The 13,780-nt window shown below is 42.7% G+C and overlaps 1 protein-coding gene across 1 annotated transcript in view; it reads right to left on the minus strand.

Moving 5' to 3' along the window:
• Positions 1-13,780, minus strand: part of SMARCD3 (SWI/SNF related, matrix associated, actin dependent regulator of chromatin, subfamily d, member 3) — a 42,709-nt gene that overhangs the window by 25,266 nt on the left and 3,663 nt on the right. The gene's annotated exons all lie outside the window — the stretch shown is intronic.

Consider the following 13,780-nt stretch of genomic DNA (forward strand, 5'->3'; position numbering starts at 1 on the left):
AAGAATTGCACATATTGCTGTCTTGGAGAGGGGGGAGGTAAAGGAAAGAAGGAGAAAAATTTGGAATACAAAATCTTACAAAAATGAATGTTAAGAACTATCTATTTGGAAAAATAAAATACAATTGAAAGATCGTAAAAAACAATAAAATCACAGGTTTCTAGTACTAAATAAAATTAAACAATTAAAAAAAACATGGTTGGGGACTCATCTCCAGGGACCCTTTCCTGATTAATATCTCTATTTCTGTGAGATCAAGCCTGAATGTCTACCAGGTCTTATTCTGTTAGATGTGAGGGGGATTTTAGAAGATATGTAAGATATACTAGTGGCCCTCAAAGAGTTTATTTAAGGAGACAAAAATATATAAAAAATTTACCAATGAAGCAAGACGATATAATACAGAGTCCCTAGTGAATTGTACAAACAAGTACTCAAGTTTAGAAAGAAAGAAAACATTTCGGCCTGGATTGATCAGGAAAAAGTCTTGAAAGATGGGTAGAATTTGAATATGTGGAGAAGAGACATCAAGACATTATAGAATGAGCCCATTATTCATTTACAGCATAGCACAATGCTGTTTTTTACATTGCCTTGAAATACTTGAGGTTTTTTTTTTCAAACTGTCTTCTTAGTTAAAATCTAAGCCCTTTAGGGGCAGGATCATTGGATTTGGAGGTCAGTTAGGCTACTTACTATCTGTTTGATCCTAGGTAAATGATGTCACTTGTCCAGGATTATTTCCTCCTCTATGAAATGCAGGTTTGTAGCTGAAAGTCTTCTAGCTCTAAATTCTGTGATGTTAAGTCAATGCTCTCATTTTACCTTGGACAGAACTTACCAAGAGCATCTGATGATTTAAAATTATAACCAGTAAGGGTCCATAATAAGGTTAAACTGTTCACATTCCCACTTGGGAAGATGATATTTGTAACTCCTAAGAACTTTACCATAATAAGGACAGTTAAAAGGAGTATATAGAGAGAGTATGTGAGTTGGCTATGATGGGATGACTTCAAAAAAATAAAATTAAGCAGTTAAAAATGAGGGTTGCATTGGGAGAAGAGGGAAGTAGATATTCCAAATTCCTCTTTTTTGTGTGTGTGAGGCAATTCGGGTTAAGTGACTTGCTTAAGGTCACACAGTCAGTAAGGCTGTCTGAGGTCACATTTGAACGCAGTTCTCCTAACTTCAGGGTCAGTGCTCTATCCATTGCTCCATGTAGCTGCCTCTAGCATCCAAATTCTTAAAGGAAAAGTAGAATGAGTTATAGGAGAAAATAGTAAACTATACTACTGGGGGACATGACCTTTCCCCTCTCAGAACTAGATAAATCTAATTTTAAAAGGAAAAAGAAAAGAAAAAAATGAAGGAGATGAAAAAAAATTTGAAAAGTTAAATATGATAGGCCTCTGGAGAAAACTGAATGGGAATAGCAAGGAATATACATTTTTCTTAGCAATATACCTACACAAAAACTGATCCTAGATTTGGGTATAAAAACCTTATAATTAAACACAGAAAAGCAGAAGTATTAAGTGCATTCTTTTCAGGTCATAATGCAATAAAAATTACATTCAATAAGAGGCTGTGGAAAAATAGATTAAAAATTAATTGGAAACCAAACAATCTAATCCTAAAGAACAAGTGGGTCAAAAAACAAATATGCAAACGATAGATAATTTCATTAAAGAGAATGACAATACACCAAAATGAAACATGCCAAAATTTAGGGACCACAGTCAAAGTGATAACTTAGAGGAAAATGTGTATCTTTAAATACTTACATGAATAAAATAAAAAACAGATCAATGAATTGGGCATGCAAGTAAAAAATTAGAAAAGGAACAAATTTTAAAACCCCTAATTAAACACTAAATTAGAAATCCTGAAAATCAAAGGAGAGGTTAATAAAATTGAAAGCAAAAGAAAACTATTGAATTAATAAAACTGGAGTTGATTTTATGGAGGAAAAACAATAAAAGAGAAAAGCATTGGTTAATTTAATTTTAAAAGAAAAAAAAACAAATTATCAGTTTCAAAAATGAAAATGGTAAGTTCACCACCACTAGCAATTATTAGGAAATATTTTGTTTAATTGGATGCCAACAAATCTAACAATCTAAATCAAATGGATGAATATTTTAAAAATATAACTTTCTTAGATTAACAGAAGAGGTAACAGAATATTTAAATTGACCTATCTTAGGACCCATAAATGAACTTATTAAGAAAAAAAATCCCTAGGATTTAAAAAAAATATATATTTAATGCTAAAAAATCTCTAGGACCTGACAGATTCACAAGTTAATTCTACCTATGGTAGAATACTATTGTGTTATAAGAAATGATGAGCAGATTGGTTTGAGAAAAACTTGGGAAGATGGATATGAGCTCATGCAAAATGAAGTGAGCAGAACCAAGAGAACACAGTAACAGCAATATTGAATGATGATCAACTATAAATTATTTAGCTATTTTCAACAATACAACAATCCAAAAATCCTATCTAATCTTCAGAGAAAGAACTGATGGAGTCTAAAGGCAGATCAAGGCATACTGTTTTGTTTTTGTTTTTTTCCATTTTAATTTTTCATGGTTTTTTCTTGGTCTATTGTTTTTTTCCATAATGACTAATATGGAAATATTTTGTATGAATACACATACATTACATCAATTTGCTTGTCTTCTCAATGAGGATGTAGAAAAAATTTGGAGCTCAAGTTTTTTTTTTTTAAATGTTAAAAATTATTACATATAATTGGAAAAAATAAACATTTTCATGTAAAAAATTTAAATTATGTTTAAATTGTTTTTATATGTAATTGGAAAAATATAATTTTGTAAAAAAAAATTATTTCAGTGTTCCCTATGCTTGAATTTACTCTTTCTTCAAACTATATCCTCCTTGAAGGAAGATCCCTAGTTCTTTACCAGTGTAAGTGATGGGACTAAGTCTAAGCCATGGCTCTTTCAGTGGTCTATGTGGTCTGGCTCCTGGCTAACCCACTTGTGACCAGGAGATTCTGGTTGGCTCTGTAACTGGGAGACTGAGTCAGGAAGAGTCACCCACTCTAAGCTCCTGGGAATGAAGAGTATTTGCCTTTTTGCCATCTCCTTGCCTCTCATAGTCCATAGGTCGGGCAGTTCTCATCAACTATAGTCTAGAATGTATAAGGGTCTAAAGGATGCTTCTTAAAAGGGCCAAGATGACTGCTTGGTCCAGTCATCCCTATTTCATCATTTTTGTATCCCTTGATAGCACTAATCACAGTATCTTACACAGGAAGCACTAAATTTCTATATTGATTGATTTGATGGCAACTGAAGTAGAACTTGAACTCAGGTTTTCCTAGTTCCAGGTCACTGCACTGGGATTATATTCAGTTACCGAGTGATTAAAAAAAATCAGCAGTGGGCTGGTCACCTAAGTTTTTAACCTATGAGATTCTGCTTGCTTGTTTTTCCTTCTCTAACTGCTATTCTTCTTTGGCAGGTGATCGGGTACATCCCCAAAGGGATTTCTTGGATGTGTCCATCACTACCTTCTGTTTCCCACAAAGGCTTCAGGGAATTTCTTTAGGGGTAAGAGTCAGTGACAGGAGGGATTATTTTTATTGGACCAATGAGTGGCTCCTGTGGGATTCACAGACTTAGAATTGCCTTGACCACTGAGCACTGAGATGCAGGCCTTCCTGACTCAGAAGCTGGCTCTCCATCTATTTCAGCTCGGCTGGGAAATGACGGGATGGAAAAGAAATTCTGTGTTAGCAACTCAAAGTGTGGGGGTAAGGAACTCAGTAGGGGTTGGAGGCAGAACACAGAAGCTCCTGCGTAGACAGGATACACACACACACCCAAGCTGCTGCCTCGGACAGTAGTACAAACGAGTGGAGAAAGATATTGCAGAGTTAAGGCGGAATTTCTAGAGGGCTTCCAAAAACTGAGCGGGGGGGTCCCATGTGACAAACACAGCCTGAGGAATAACCACCCACTAGGTATACACAGAGGCAAAGGCACATTGGCTCCCTGCCATCATCCTAAAATCTACCGTGGGAAAGTGACCTCAGAGAAATCACTCAACATTTATTCTTGTTTCCTTAAGAAGGGAGGATATGGGGAAAATCATAGATTTGCCATGAGGCTCCAAAGAAAGCACTTTGGATCTTCAAAGGAAGCTTGGGAAGTTCCAAATCGACCTTCTGGACCAATAGCTCAAATTGGAATTATGTTCCTTTCTTCTGCAATCAGGGCAGGAAGCTCTTGGAGGGCTTCCTCCAACTAGGAGCTTCAGTGGGCTTTGGAACAGAGAAGGGCCTATGTGGGCTTTGGGGGAGCACCAAGAGCCCACGTTTGCTCACGTGTTTAGGCAGAGAATTATTTCTACTCAGGGGATGGATAGCAATGCTAGGCAGCCCCCTCCCTCCAGATGTAGGTAAAGTACATGTGTGTTAAGTGATCACTGAGCCATCACTGCTTCTGAGGGAATTGGGGAGGGGCGTCCCTCCCTGCTTCTCAAGGAGAGAGTTACAGACCTGGATTTTAAAAAGAAGTCAGAAATTGAGACTGGTGAGAGCCAGGAGGTGGGTTTCAAAATAAGCTAGGGGTTTGAACCAAGAAGGAAGATAGGTAAAATTCAGCTCAGAGGACAGTACCAAATTCTCAGGGAATGAGGGCCGTAAGAGAGAAGGGTCTGGATTTGGAGGACTGTGATGTTGATGAAATGTTGATGTTGAAAGAAAATCAGTAAAAACAGCATTTGTTCTAAGACAGATAGATGCTATAGACAGTGCAGATTTCGTGGGGGGGAGGGGGGAGGGGATTGCCAGCAAGTCTCTTCCCCATCTGCTTGTAGGGGACATTTTAAGCCAGTGATGGGATGGACTGAGGGCTCTAGGGGAGCAGGCAGCCCCTTTTACCTTTCTCTGCTGCTCCTGTCATTTCCCAAACTTTTCCTGCCCTGATGCTGCTCTATGTGAAAGTCCTCAAGTTTTGTCTATTTAAAGGCAGTATGGTGTCAGTGAATAGAAAACTGGCCTCAGCATCAGGAAGATCAGGTTCAGTCCCTGCCTCTTGATATGTATTATTAGTGGGATTCTGGACAAGTCATTTAACCTCCAATGCCCCAGGTCCTAAGACTATAATTTACAGAGAAAGCAGCACATCCACACACATCACACACACAGTGATGGATACCATGGATGCTGTCTTTATCTGTGATAGAAAGAGCAGTGGACCTGGGTTTGAGTCCTACTTCTACCACTGTCTGGGTGACCTAAAGCAAGTCTCTCACTAGGTATATGACTCTGAATAAGAGTAATAAGAACAGCTGGTATTTATAGAGCACTTTAAGGTTTTGCAAAACTTTGTACATAGACATGCTTTCTCATATGATTTTCAAAACAACTTTTATACCCATTTTACAGATGAGGAAACCATCAGAAATAGAAAGATGGAGTGATTTGCCCAGAGCTAGTGAGTGCCGCATTTCCAACACAGCTGCGTGATCTTGGGGAAGTCACTTTGCTCCACTAAAATTCGGGGGTTGGTTAATCTCTAGAGTCTCCTGCCAGCTCTAAATGACTCCCTTCTTCATCTATGATCACCTCATCTGCAAAAAGTAGATCTACATCATCCTCCCTGCCTATATTTGTTTCCTATTCTTTATATGAAGTTTGTTTTTTTTAAACTATGATTCCATCAGGAGCATAGGGAACTCTTGGTGAGAAATAACTTCTGCAAAGGCAGGTTGGCACTTTTTCTGCAATTTGTTGTCTTAGAAAGTAGCCCGGGACACTGAGGCTCTAGAATTGACCCACAACATCACTGCCAGTATACACCCAGAGGCAGGGATTTTCTTAATTTGGAGAAAGGATAAGGGGCTTCCCACTCTCTGAGGACATTCCCAGGCCACCCATCACTCTCTCGTGATCTTGCTGTGCACAGCCGCACAGCAGAAGGGGAAGAACCTTACTGACAAGGCCACTGGGTAATTCCAAGGGGTCCAGAACAGCCCGGGGGGGCCAACCTCTCAGCTGGGCTGGAGTGCTGGGAATGAGCCGGAGGGCAGGGGCAGACTTCAGGGGCAGATCAAGAAGCTAAAGCTACAGACGGGATGTCATGAAATAAGACTGTCCAAGAGACATCCGCTAAGGCCCCTAGGGGACTGGGGCAGGAACATGGGAACTACCAGCTAATCCAGCAGTAATGGACCAAAGGGACCCGTGAGGGCTGTAAATCAGGAAGAGGTTACCAATGCAACTGGAACTGAGAGGCAGCCATGGCAAGGGCCCAGGCCCCTACCTTCTACCTTGGCCAGTCCGGCTCCCCAAGCATGGGATGGCTGCTTCTGCCTCCTGCCTGCTCCCCCCAGCTCCACGGCCAGAAACTCTTCTCCATCTTGCAGCCCTGACCCATCCTTCAAAACCACCTGGAGCCTCATTTCTAGAAAACCTCCCTTCTGAACTCCCACAGCAGGACTTACTTATTTTGACACGGGATTAGGTGGGAGAAGGGAAAAGAGGAAAGGAGAAGGGGGAAAGAGGGAAGAGAGAGAGAAAAAGAGGGGAGGAAGAAAAGAGGAGGGAGGAAGAAAGGAGGAGGGAGGAAGAAAGGAGGGGGGAGAAAGGGGAAAGAAAGGAGAAAAAAGAGAGGAAAAGAAAAGGGGGAGGGGAACAGAGGGGGAGAAGAGAGAGATGAAAAGGGGGAGAGGGACAGAGGGAGGGAAGGAGGGAACAGAAAGAGGAGAAAAAGGTGGAGGGGAAGGAGGAGAGAGGGAGAGAGGAAAGAGAGAGAGAAAAAAAGAGGGGAGGAAGAAAGTAGGAAGGAGAAAGGGGGAAGAAAGGAGAGAAAAAGAAAGGAAAAGAAGAGGGGAAGGGGGAGAGAGGGAGGGAAGGAGGGAAGAGAAAGAGGAGAAAAGGGGGTGGGGGAGAGAAAGAGAAAAAAGAAAAAGATAAAAAGACGGAGACAGAGAAGAGGAAGAGGAAGAGAGGGAAGGAAGGAACCTCCCAATCCGGTTCTGAAGCTCATTTTCAAGAGGCTTTTAGCTGGGATTATAGGATTCAGATCAAGCATGGACTTTAAAGATCATCTTAATTTCCTTATCTGAACAAATCCTTTTAGAGATGAAGAAATTGAGGGTTTGCCTTAGGTCCCACTCACAAGCACTGGGAGCTTTACCAGAACACAGTTCCTCTGATTCCAAACAAGGTACTGTTTCTGCTACTCTATACTCCTTTTCCATTGCCTTATACCCAGAAGGTGCTCAATAAATACTGATTGGGGCACAGATCTATGGTCTGGGATGTGCAGAAGAAAGGAAAAAGTGAAATTGTGGAGATGAAAGCTGTGTTTGTGGGCAACGTGGGGAGCCTGAGATGAGCAAGGCTTCTGGGACGGGGACAGACCTGCGGTCCTGCTGAAATTCTGGAAGGCTTCGCTTCTCTCTCACAGTGACCTTGGATTTCCAAAACCATGTTGTTTTTCCTTTTGCTCAATGCACAGGTTATAGGGTTCTCCCAGATCTCCTGCTTTAGGACTGTCATTATTTCATGTTTCTCAGCTAATTATAAAAATTACAGGATCTCAAAGACTTACCCATATCTTTCAGGAACCCCTCCCTCAGTACAAATACCCATAATGTCATAGATCTGGAGCTGCAAGGGAACACAGAGGCCCTGTAGATAAAACCTTTCCCCCTTCCCATTTTACAGATGGGGAAGCTGAGGCCTCATAAGTTGCCCAAGGTCACACCTCCATCATACAGTACTTAAATGTCAGTGCAAGTGCAACCATGCTGGTACCATCTCAGGCATCCAGCCGCCACCCGAAGCCTTCTGGGGAGGAGAAACTCACCATTCCAGAGACTGCCCCTTTCACTTCTAGACAACTCTAGTTATTAGAATTTTTTTCCTCAAAAGTATTTAAGGAATTTTTTCTTTGTATGGTACCTAAGTTTGCATCTAGTAAGTATTTTCCCAGCCTTGATAGGAAGGAACAATGGATCTTTGGGCCACTCAGGAGCTTCATTCTGGGACAAAAGACCACAAATTAGACCATGTAAAATAAGGAGCCAGTAGCAGGACTGGGTACAATCTGGAGATGGAACTCCAAGCCAGTCCAGCTATGTTCCTCCCCAAGCAGGAGTCCGTGGCAAGGGATCCCAGTTGTGAAAAGCTTCTCAGGCGGGGAATATTCCTAAGAAAGAAAACGCAAAAACTAGAGATGGGATGTTTGGGGATGGGTCTCTCTCTCTACAGGGCAGGTGAGCCCCTGCAGGGCTTGTCTGGAAGGTCACAAGGGTCCCCTGGCCTCCTTCTTACAGGCTTCCTCCAGTCTAAAATCCTTAGCAATGGCCACTTCTGATGCTGAAGTTTCTGAAAGCCCTCTTAAAATATAAACTTGACACCTGGGGTGGAGTGCGGGATGCTATAAAAGGGATTAGTTAATCAGATTAGCTCAAGGCAAGGGGGAAGACTGTAAGCATTTATCTAGTGCTTTCTCCATATTAGATATGGTGCTAAGGACTTTTTACAAACATTATCTCATTTGATCCCCACAATGCCTATCAGACAGGTTTTGTCCCCATTTTGCTGCTGAGGAAACTGAGGCAAAAATATTAAGTGACTTGCCTGACTGAATATGGATCAAAGCATAATGGTAATTTCACATTTTGTTTCTTTCTTGTGTTTTTTCCCCCTTTTTATCTGATTTTCTTGCCCAACATGACAAATCTAGAAATAGGTTTAAAAGAATTGCACATACTTAATCTAGATCAGATTGCTTGCTGTCTTGTGGAGGGGGGAAGGTAAGGAAGAGAGGAGGGAAAATGTATCTTATAAAAAGTCTTACAAAAATGAATGATGAAAACTATATATGTATTTGGAAAAAATAAACTAACTATTGATAATAAATAGATTTGAACTCTTATGAGATGGGACACACGTCAAATACAATTTTATGGGAGTGAAAAAAAGGCTTGAAACATAAAGCTTGTGCTAGGGACAGAGGTCAAGGTGGGACTCTGAGAACATGAGAGATGCAATATAAAAGCATAAGCTAGTATATTAAAGGTAAATGTCACCTGTAGCCTATTCCCCTGAGAATTTTGGCGATAAATTATATGACAAATGAAAATATTCTGACTTTTGGAAGTGAGAGGAACCTGTTCTATTTGTTTTACTTCCTTTTTCCATTTTGGGTGAGATGGAGGCAGTTCTTTTACTCAGGTAAGGAATCTGGCACCAGCTTGTCATAAGGAGCCTTGGTGATTGGCTGAAAGAATTGGAATTGAAGAATGGATCCCTGTGCTGATGTAGATGGCCCATGTCTCAGGTGGGGTGTGTTCTAAAGAGAAGGTATCCTTGTGAGGTTATAAAGGGAGCTGACAGAATGTTGCTCCTCTAGGCCCACAGAAACTCTGGACAGCAAGCCAGCTCAGGGAGGGCTGCAGGGCAGTTTAGGAGGCTTAGAGCCCCAGGCCTGGAATCAGGAAAACCCAAGTTCAATCCAGTCTCAGACATGTGTGACCCTGGACATGTCACTTCATGCTGTTTGCCTCAGTTTCCTGGTCTGTAAAACGAGCTGGAAAAGGAAATGGCAATCTACTTTAGTGTCTTTGGCCAAGAAAACCTCAAATGGGATCTCAAAGAACCAGACAAGACTGAAATAACTGAACAAGCAGGGGTTAGGTAATGACTTTTGACCAGAGACTTCTGCCCTCAGAATATTACTATTTTTTTGTTGATAGGAAGGAAGGCCAGGAACAAGAAGGCTGAGTTTCAGTTATAGGGGTAAACCAATACAACCCCATTTGGCAGAAATTAAAGAAAGGGTCAGGGAATTTAAATGATTTGTCCAAGTTACATGGGATGAAAATCGAGTGAGTGGATTTCCAATCTGTTCCCTGCTGACCACCAGACAGTCCGTGGCCTTTAGGCCCTCGTGATCCTCATCCTCCTCCCTTTCCCCTCTCCTGCCCTGCGCACACCAGACTGACACCAGCCATGACGCAGCACAAGGGAAAAGGCTCTAATAGGACAATGGGCTCTGGGCCATCAGCTCCAACCCAGAAAGAGTCTTGGCACTCACCCGTGATTGCTCCCTAGAGTCATTAGTCTAATGTGTTGCTCTGGCCCAGGCCAGACAGATTCAGAGCATCTACAGAGCCGAGGGGCTTAGCAACCTGTCTACCACATTCTCCTTTCCCTGATGAGGGCCCAGGCAGGCAGGTTCACAACTATTATGCTATAGGCCCCTCAGAAGGACAGAAGGGTGCTAGGGACAGAGTGGAGTGCCAAGAGGATGGCACTGGGTAGGAGGAGGGGGAAAGACACCATCCTCAACCCCACCACAAAATGGGATTTCTAGTTTTCAGTCTAGAAAGAGGGGGCTAATTGGTGGGGGGGGGGGTGATCTAAACTCATAAAAACAAAAAAGGAGAGGGAAAGGGGAACGAACGGCCTTCTTCCCCAATCCCAGAATAGGAATGTTCCTTTTTTTTGAAGTTCCAAGATTTCCTTAAGATAAGTATCAGAATGCCACCTCCTTGAGAGCAGGTATTATTGTTGCCTTTCTTTATATCCCTAGTGCTAACAGCAGATGCTCGGCACACAGTGAGTGTTCAACAAATGCTTTGTGGAAGGTAGTTAGATGGCACTCACTTCCTAGCTGTATGATTCCAATTGCCTCTCCAAAAAACCCAACCAAACAAATGCTTTGTTGATTGGTTAAAATTTCAGGTTTCTTAGAAAACAGCACATTTTCAGGAAGTCCTCACAAAATAATTTACAGTAAGACGTTTTTTTTTTTTTTTTGACTCAAATAGCTTCAAAAGAAATCTGCTGACAGATACCTGGTGGTTCCTAATGGAAGCCAGGGAAGTTTGGAGCATCTCCCTAAAAATTTAAGGGTGACATAGGGAGGTGTGAATGACGCTTCTCCCAGCAGGCCCCTCAGGTTTTTTAGAAGCTAAAAAAAAAAAATCCCCGAGCTGCAGGGTACCACGGGGCTGACCCCAGCAGGTGATCCGATATTCCCGCGAGGCCGGCAATCATTACCCACTCAGGGCAGCGATTGCCTGTCCTGGCCTCCGAGATGCAGGAGCTCAGCTTCTCCTGGTGACACCTCCAAATTCATTAACTCTGCCACTTAGCGCTGGCTAATGAGCACTCACTTACAATCACACCCGCACACTCGGTGGAAAGATGGGTGCCAGATGCCAAGTGCCATCCTTCACTTCCCCAACCCTAAGCGCAGTCTAGACGAGGGGGGCAGGGGGGGGGCTTGTCAGCATCCCAGCGACTGAGCCTGTTCTCTCTCTGCCAAAACAATGTTTAAAAAAAACCCCACCCCAGCCCGATAACCTACTTGGGTTAAATGGAAGCCAATTTTATGCTAATGTAGCCCCAAAATAAAACACTCAAGACATCACGCAGCACATCTCCCCTTCTGCCAGGATCACTGGGTTTGATGTTCCTTGAATTAAAAGTGGCCTCCCTTCCCTCAAAGATCCTGGAATGAGTAGAGGACGTTTTTGAGGGCTTATTGTAACCCTGATGCTCAAGAATCCAGGCCTCTTCCCCCCAGGTTGGACCTGACAAGGGATCACTAGGGATGCTTCCTGACATGTTCACTCCTCTTCACTCCCAGGAAAGGTTCTCTCCCTGGAGCACTCCCAAAATTTGCCTTCAGTGAACCCATAAAACCCTTTTTTTTGTGTACTTACCTCTTTTCCCAATAATTCTCCTCTCCCCTTTCCCCCACCCAAGCACCCAGAGCCTCAGTTATCATACTGCCTGCCTGATAGGGGGTCCTTGCCTCTCACCAGGGAGGACAGCCACTGATAGACAAAGTTAAATCGAATAAATGTGTTATCTCTTCCTCCAAATTTCCTAAATTAAAAAGAAGTACAGAAAAGGGGAAGGTTCCAGGAGAAGCAAAATTTTAATACAAAGAAATGGATCTCTAATGATAGAATTTGGGCTCTCAGATATGGCTCTGGGGGAAGGAGCCCTTCCTAGACCCCTAAAATCATGAATCCTATATGGACTGCCTACCACGAGGGGGGCTTTGCCCTTCTGCCTATTATATGGCTCGAGGACAGTCTGATTTTGCAAGTCACTGGAGCTGGGCACAACCTGTATTTCATTGTTTCCATGGTGACAGATCAGCCTGGTCATTACCCCATGCTGGTCTAATCCCTAGAATTCTGCAGTAGGCCTGGAAGCAGACATTTGTAGACTGCCCACTCCCTTGGCAAAGTGTGGGGTAGGAGGCTCTCTGAGACACACTTCATGCCCCCCACCTTCTTCTCTCCCCAGTAGGAAGAAAGAAGTTGCCTATGTGGGAGGGATGTAAGCCCTTCTGTACATCCATAGGTCCCTAAAACTCCACCTCCTGAGCCCTGAGCCCACCTTTTTGGAGAAGAGTAGCCCCAAGAGGAACTCATGTCTCTTTCCTCAGATTTCAGGCAGACTTATTTGTGAATGCTCATATATGGCCTAGAATTGTTAATTACCTTTTCAAGTGGACACCTTTGAAGGCCCCAGCTAGATCTAGACCATGAACTTCTGAAGGAAAAGCACCAGAGCTAAAACCCAGAGTTGACAAAGTGGGCCCATTTTTAGAAACTTGTATATTTTTAATGCCAGAAAATGCTACTTTTTGGAGCACATGGGGATTTACCATGATAAAATTAAGGTTTAACACCTTTGATAGGGGCTGACTATTTCCAAATACTTCTGCAAGGGAGAAAGGGTTGATCATTTTCAAATCTTTCCCAGGGCATGGAAATACTTTGTCTAAATTCTGGCAGGGACCATGCTTTATGCATTTTTTTGTATTCCTGATATCTCTCAGCACAATGTCATGTACACAGTGGGGCTCAAAACATACTTGTTGATTGATCCTGAGAGAGAAACCATACAGTCTGGTCAATACTTTGGGCCAAGGGTGAGGGAAGTAGCACATCTGATCTGGCAAAACCAACAGTGATCTAGGACACCTGGGATCAGTCTAGTTCTAAAGGGTGGAAGTGAAGAGGGAAGACATCCCCTGCCTCCATCATGCTGTGTGACTCTGGACAAGGAGCTCCATTTATCATTCTGTATCTTCTGTATAATGGGGGAGTAAATGGGGAACATCCATTCTTTTTCTTGAGTACAGGGATGAGTGAGCCCGCAGTCAGGAAGGACTCTGAGCATCCTAAAAATCTAGTCCTTATGGGCTTGGAGTGTATTTTTTGGTTACCACAGCAACTCTTTAGAGACTTTCATGGGAGAATTTACCTTAATGAGAAAGAAAATACTGTAGGAGGCTCCCTTCGATATACTGAAATTTCAAAATTACTTCCTTCCATACTCCTTCCTAGCTACTGTGCTTCCCCACAAGCCCTCCCCCTTCCTGGATCACACAAAGACGTTTTGGGCATGAGGAGTATTTGTGTAAGTGTCTGTTGGGAGAGTGTGGGAACACTCTCTAGTTTCAGAGAAAAGATCTGTACACATATAAAGCAAACCTATATGTGAGGGATAGATGTATGGGGAAGGAGAGCAAATGTGCAGGAAGATCACGGGTGTGTTTGGTTGGAGACCAAGCAGGTATATGGAGGGCTCTGTGTACAAGTACAGGTGATCTGGTTTTCTCTGCAGGGGAAGGGAGGGCTGCTTTTGTCTGCCTGCAAATAGAGAAAATGTGTCTTGGTACAGGGCAATGGGGATGTGTCCTGGGGGTAGCAAAGGGGGAGTGCAAAGGAGAAGGATAGGTGTGAAGAAAATGTGTT

The sequence above is a fragment of the Sarcophilus harrisii genome, chromosome 5 (assembly GCF_902635505.1).
Source record: "Sarcophilus harrisii chromosome 5, mSarHar1.11, whole genome shotgun sequence".
NCBI lineage: Eukaryota > Metazoa > Chordata > Mammalia > Dasyuromorphia > Dasyuridae > Sarcophilus > Sarcophilus harrisii.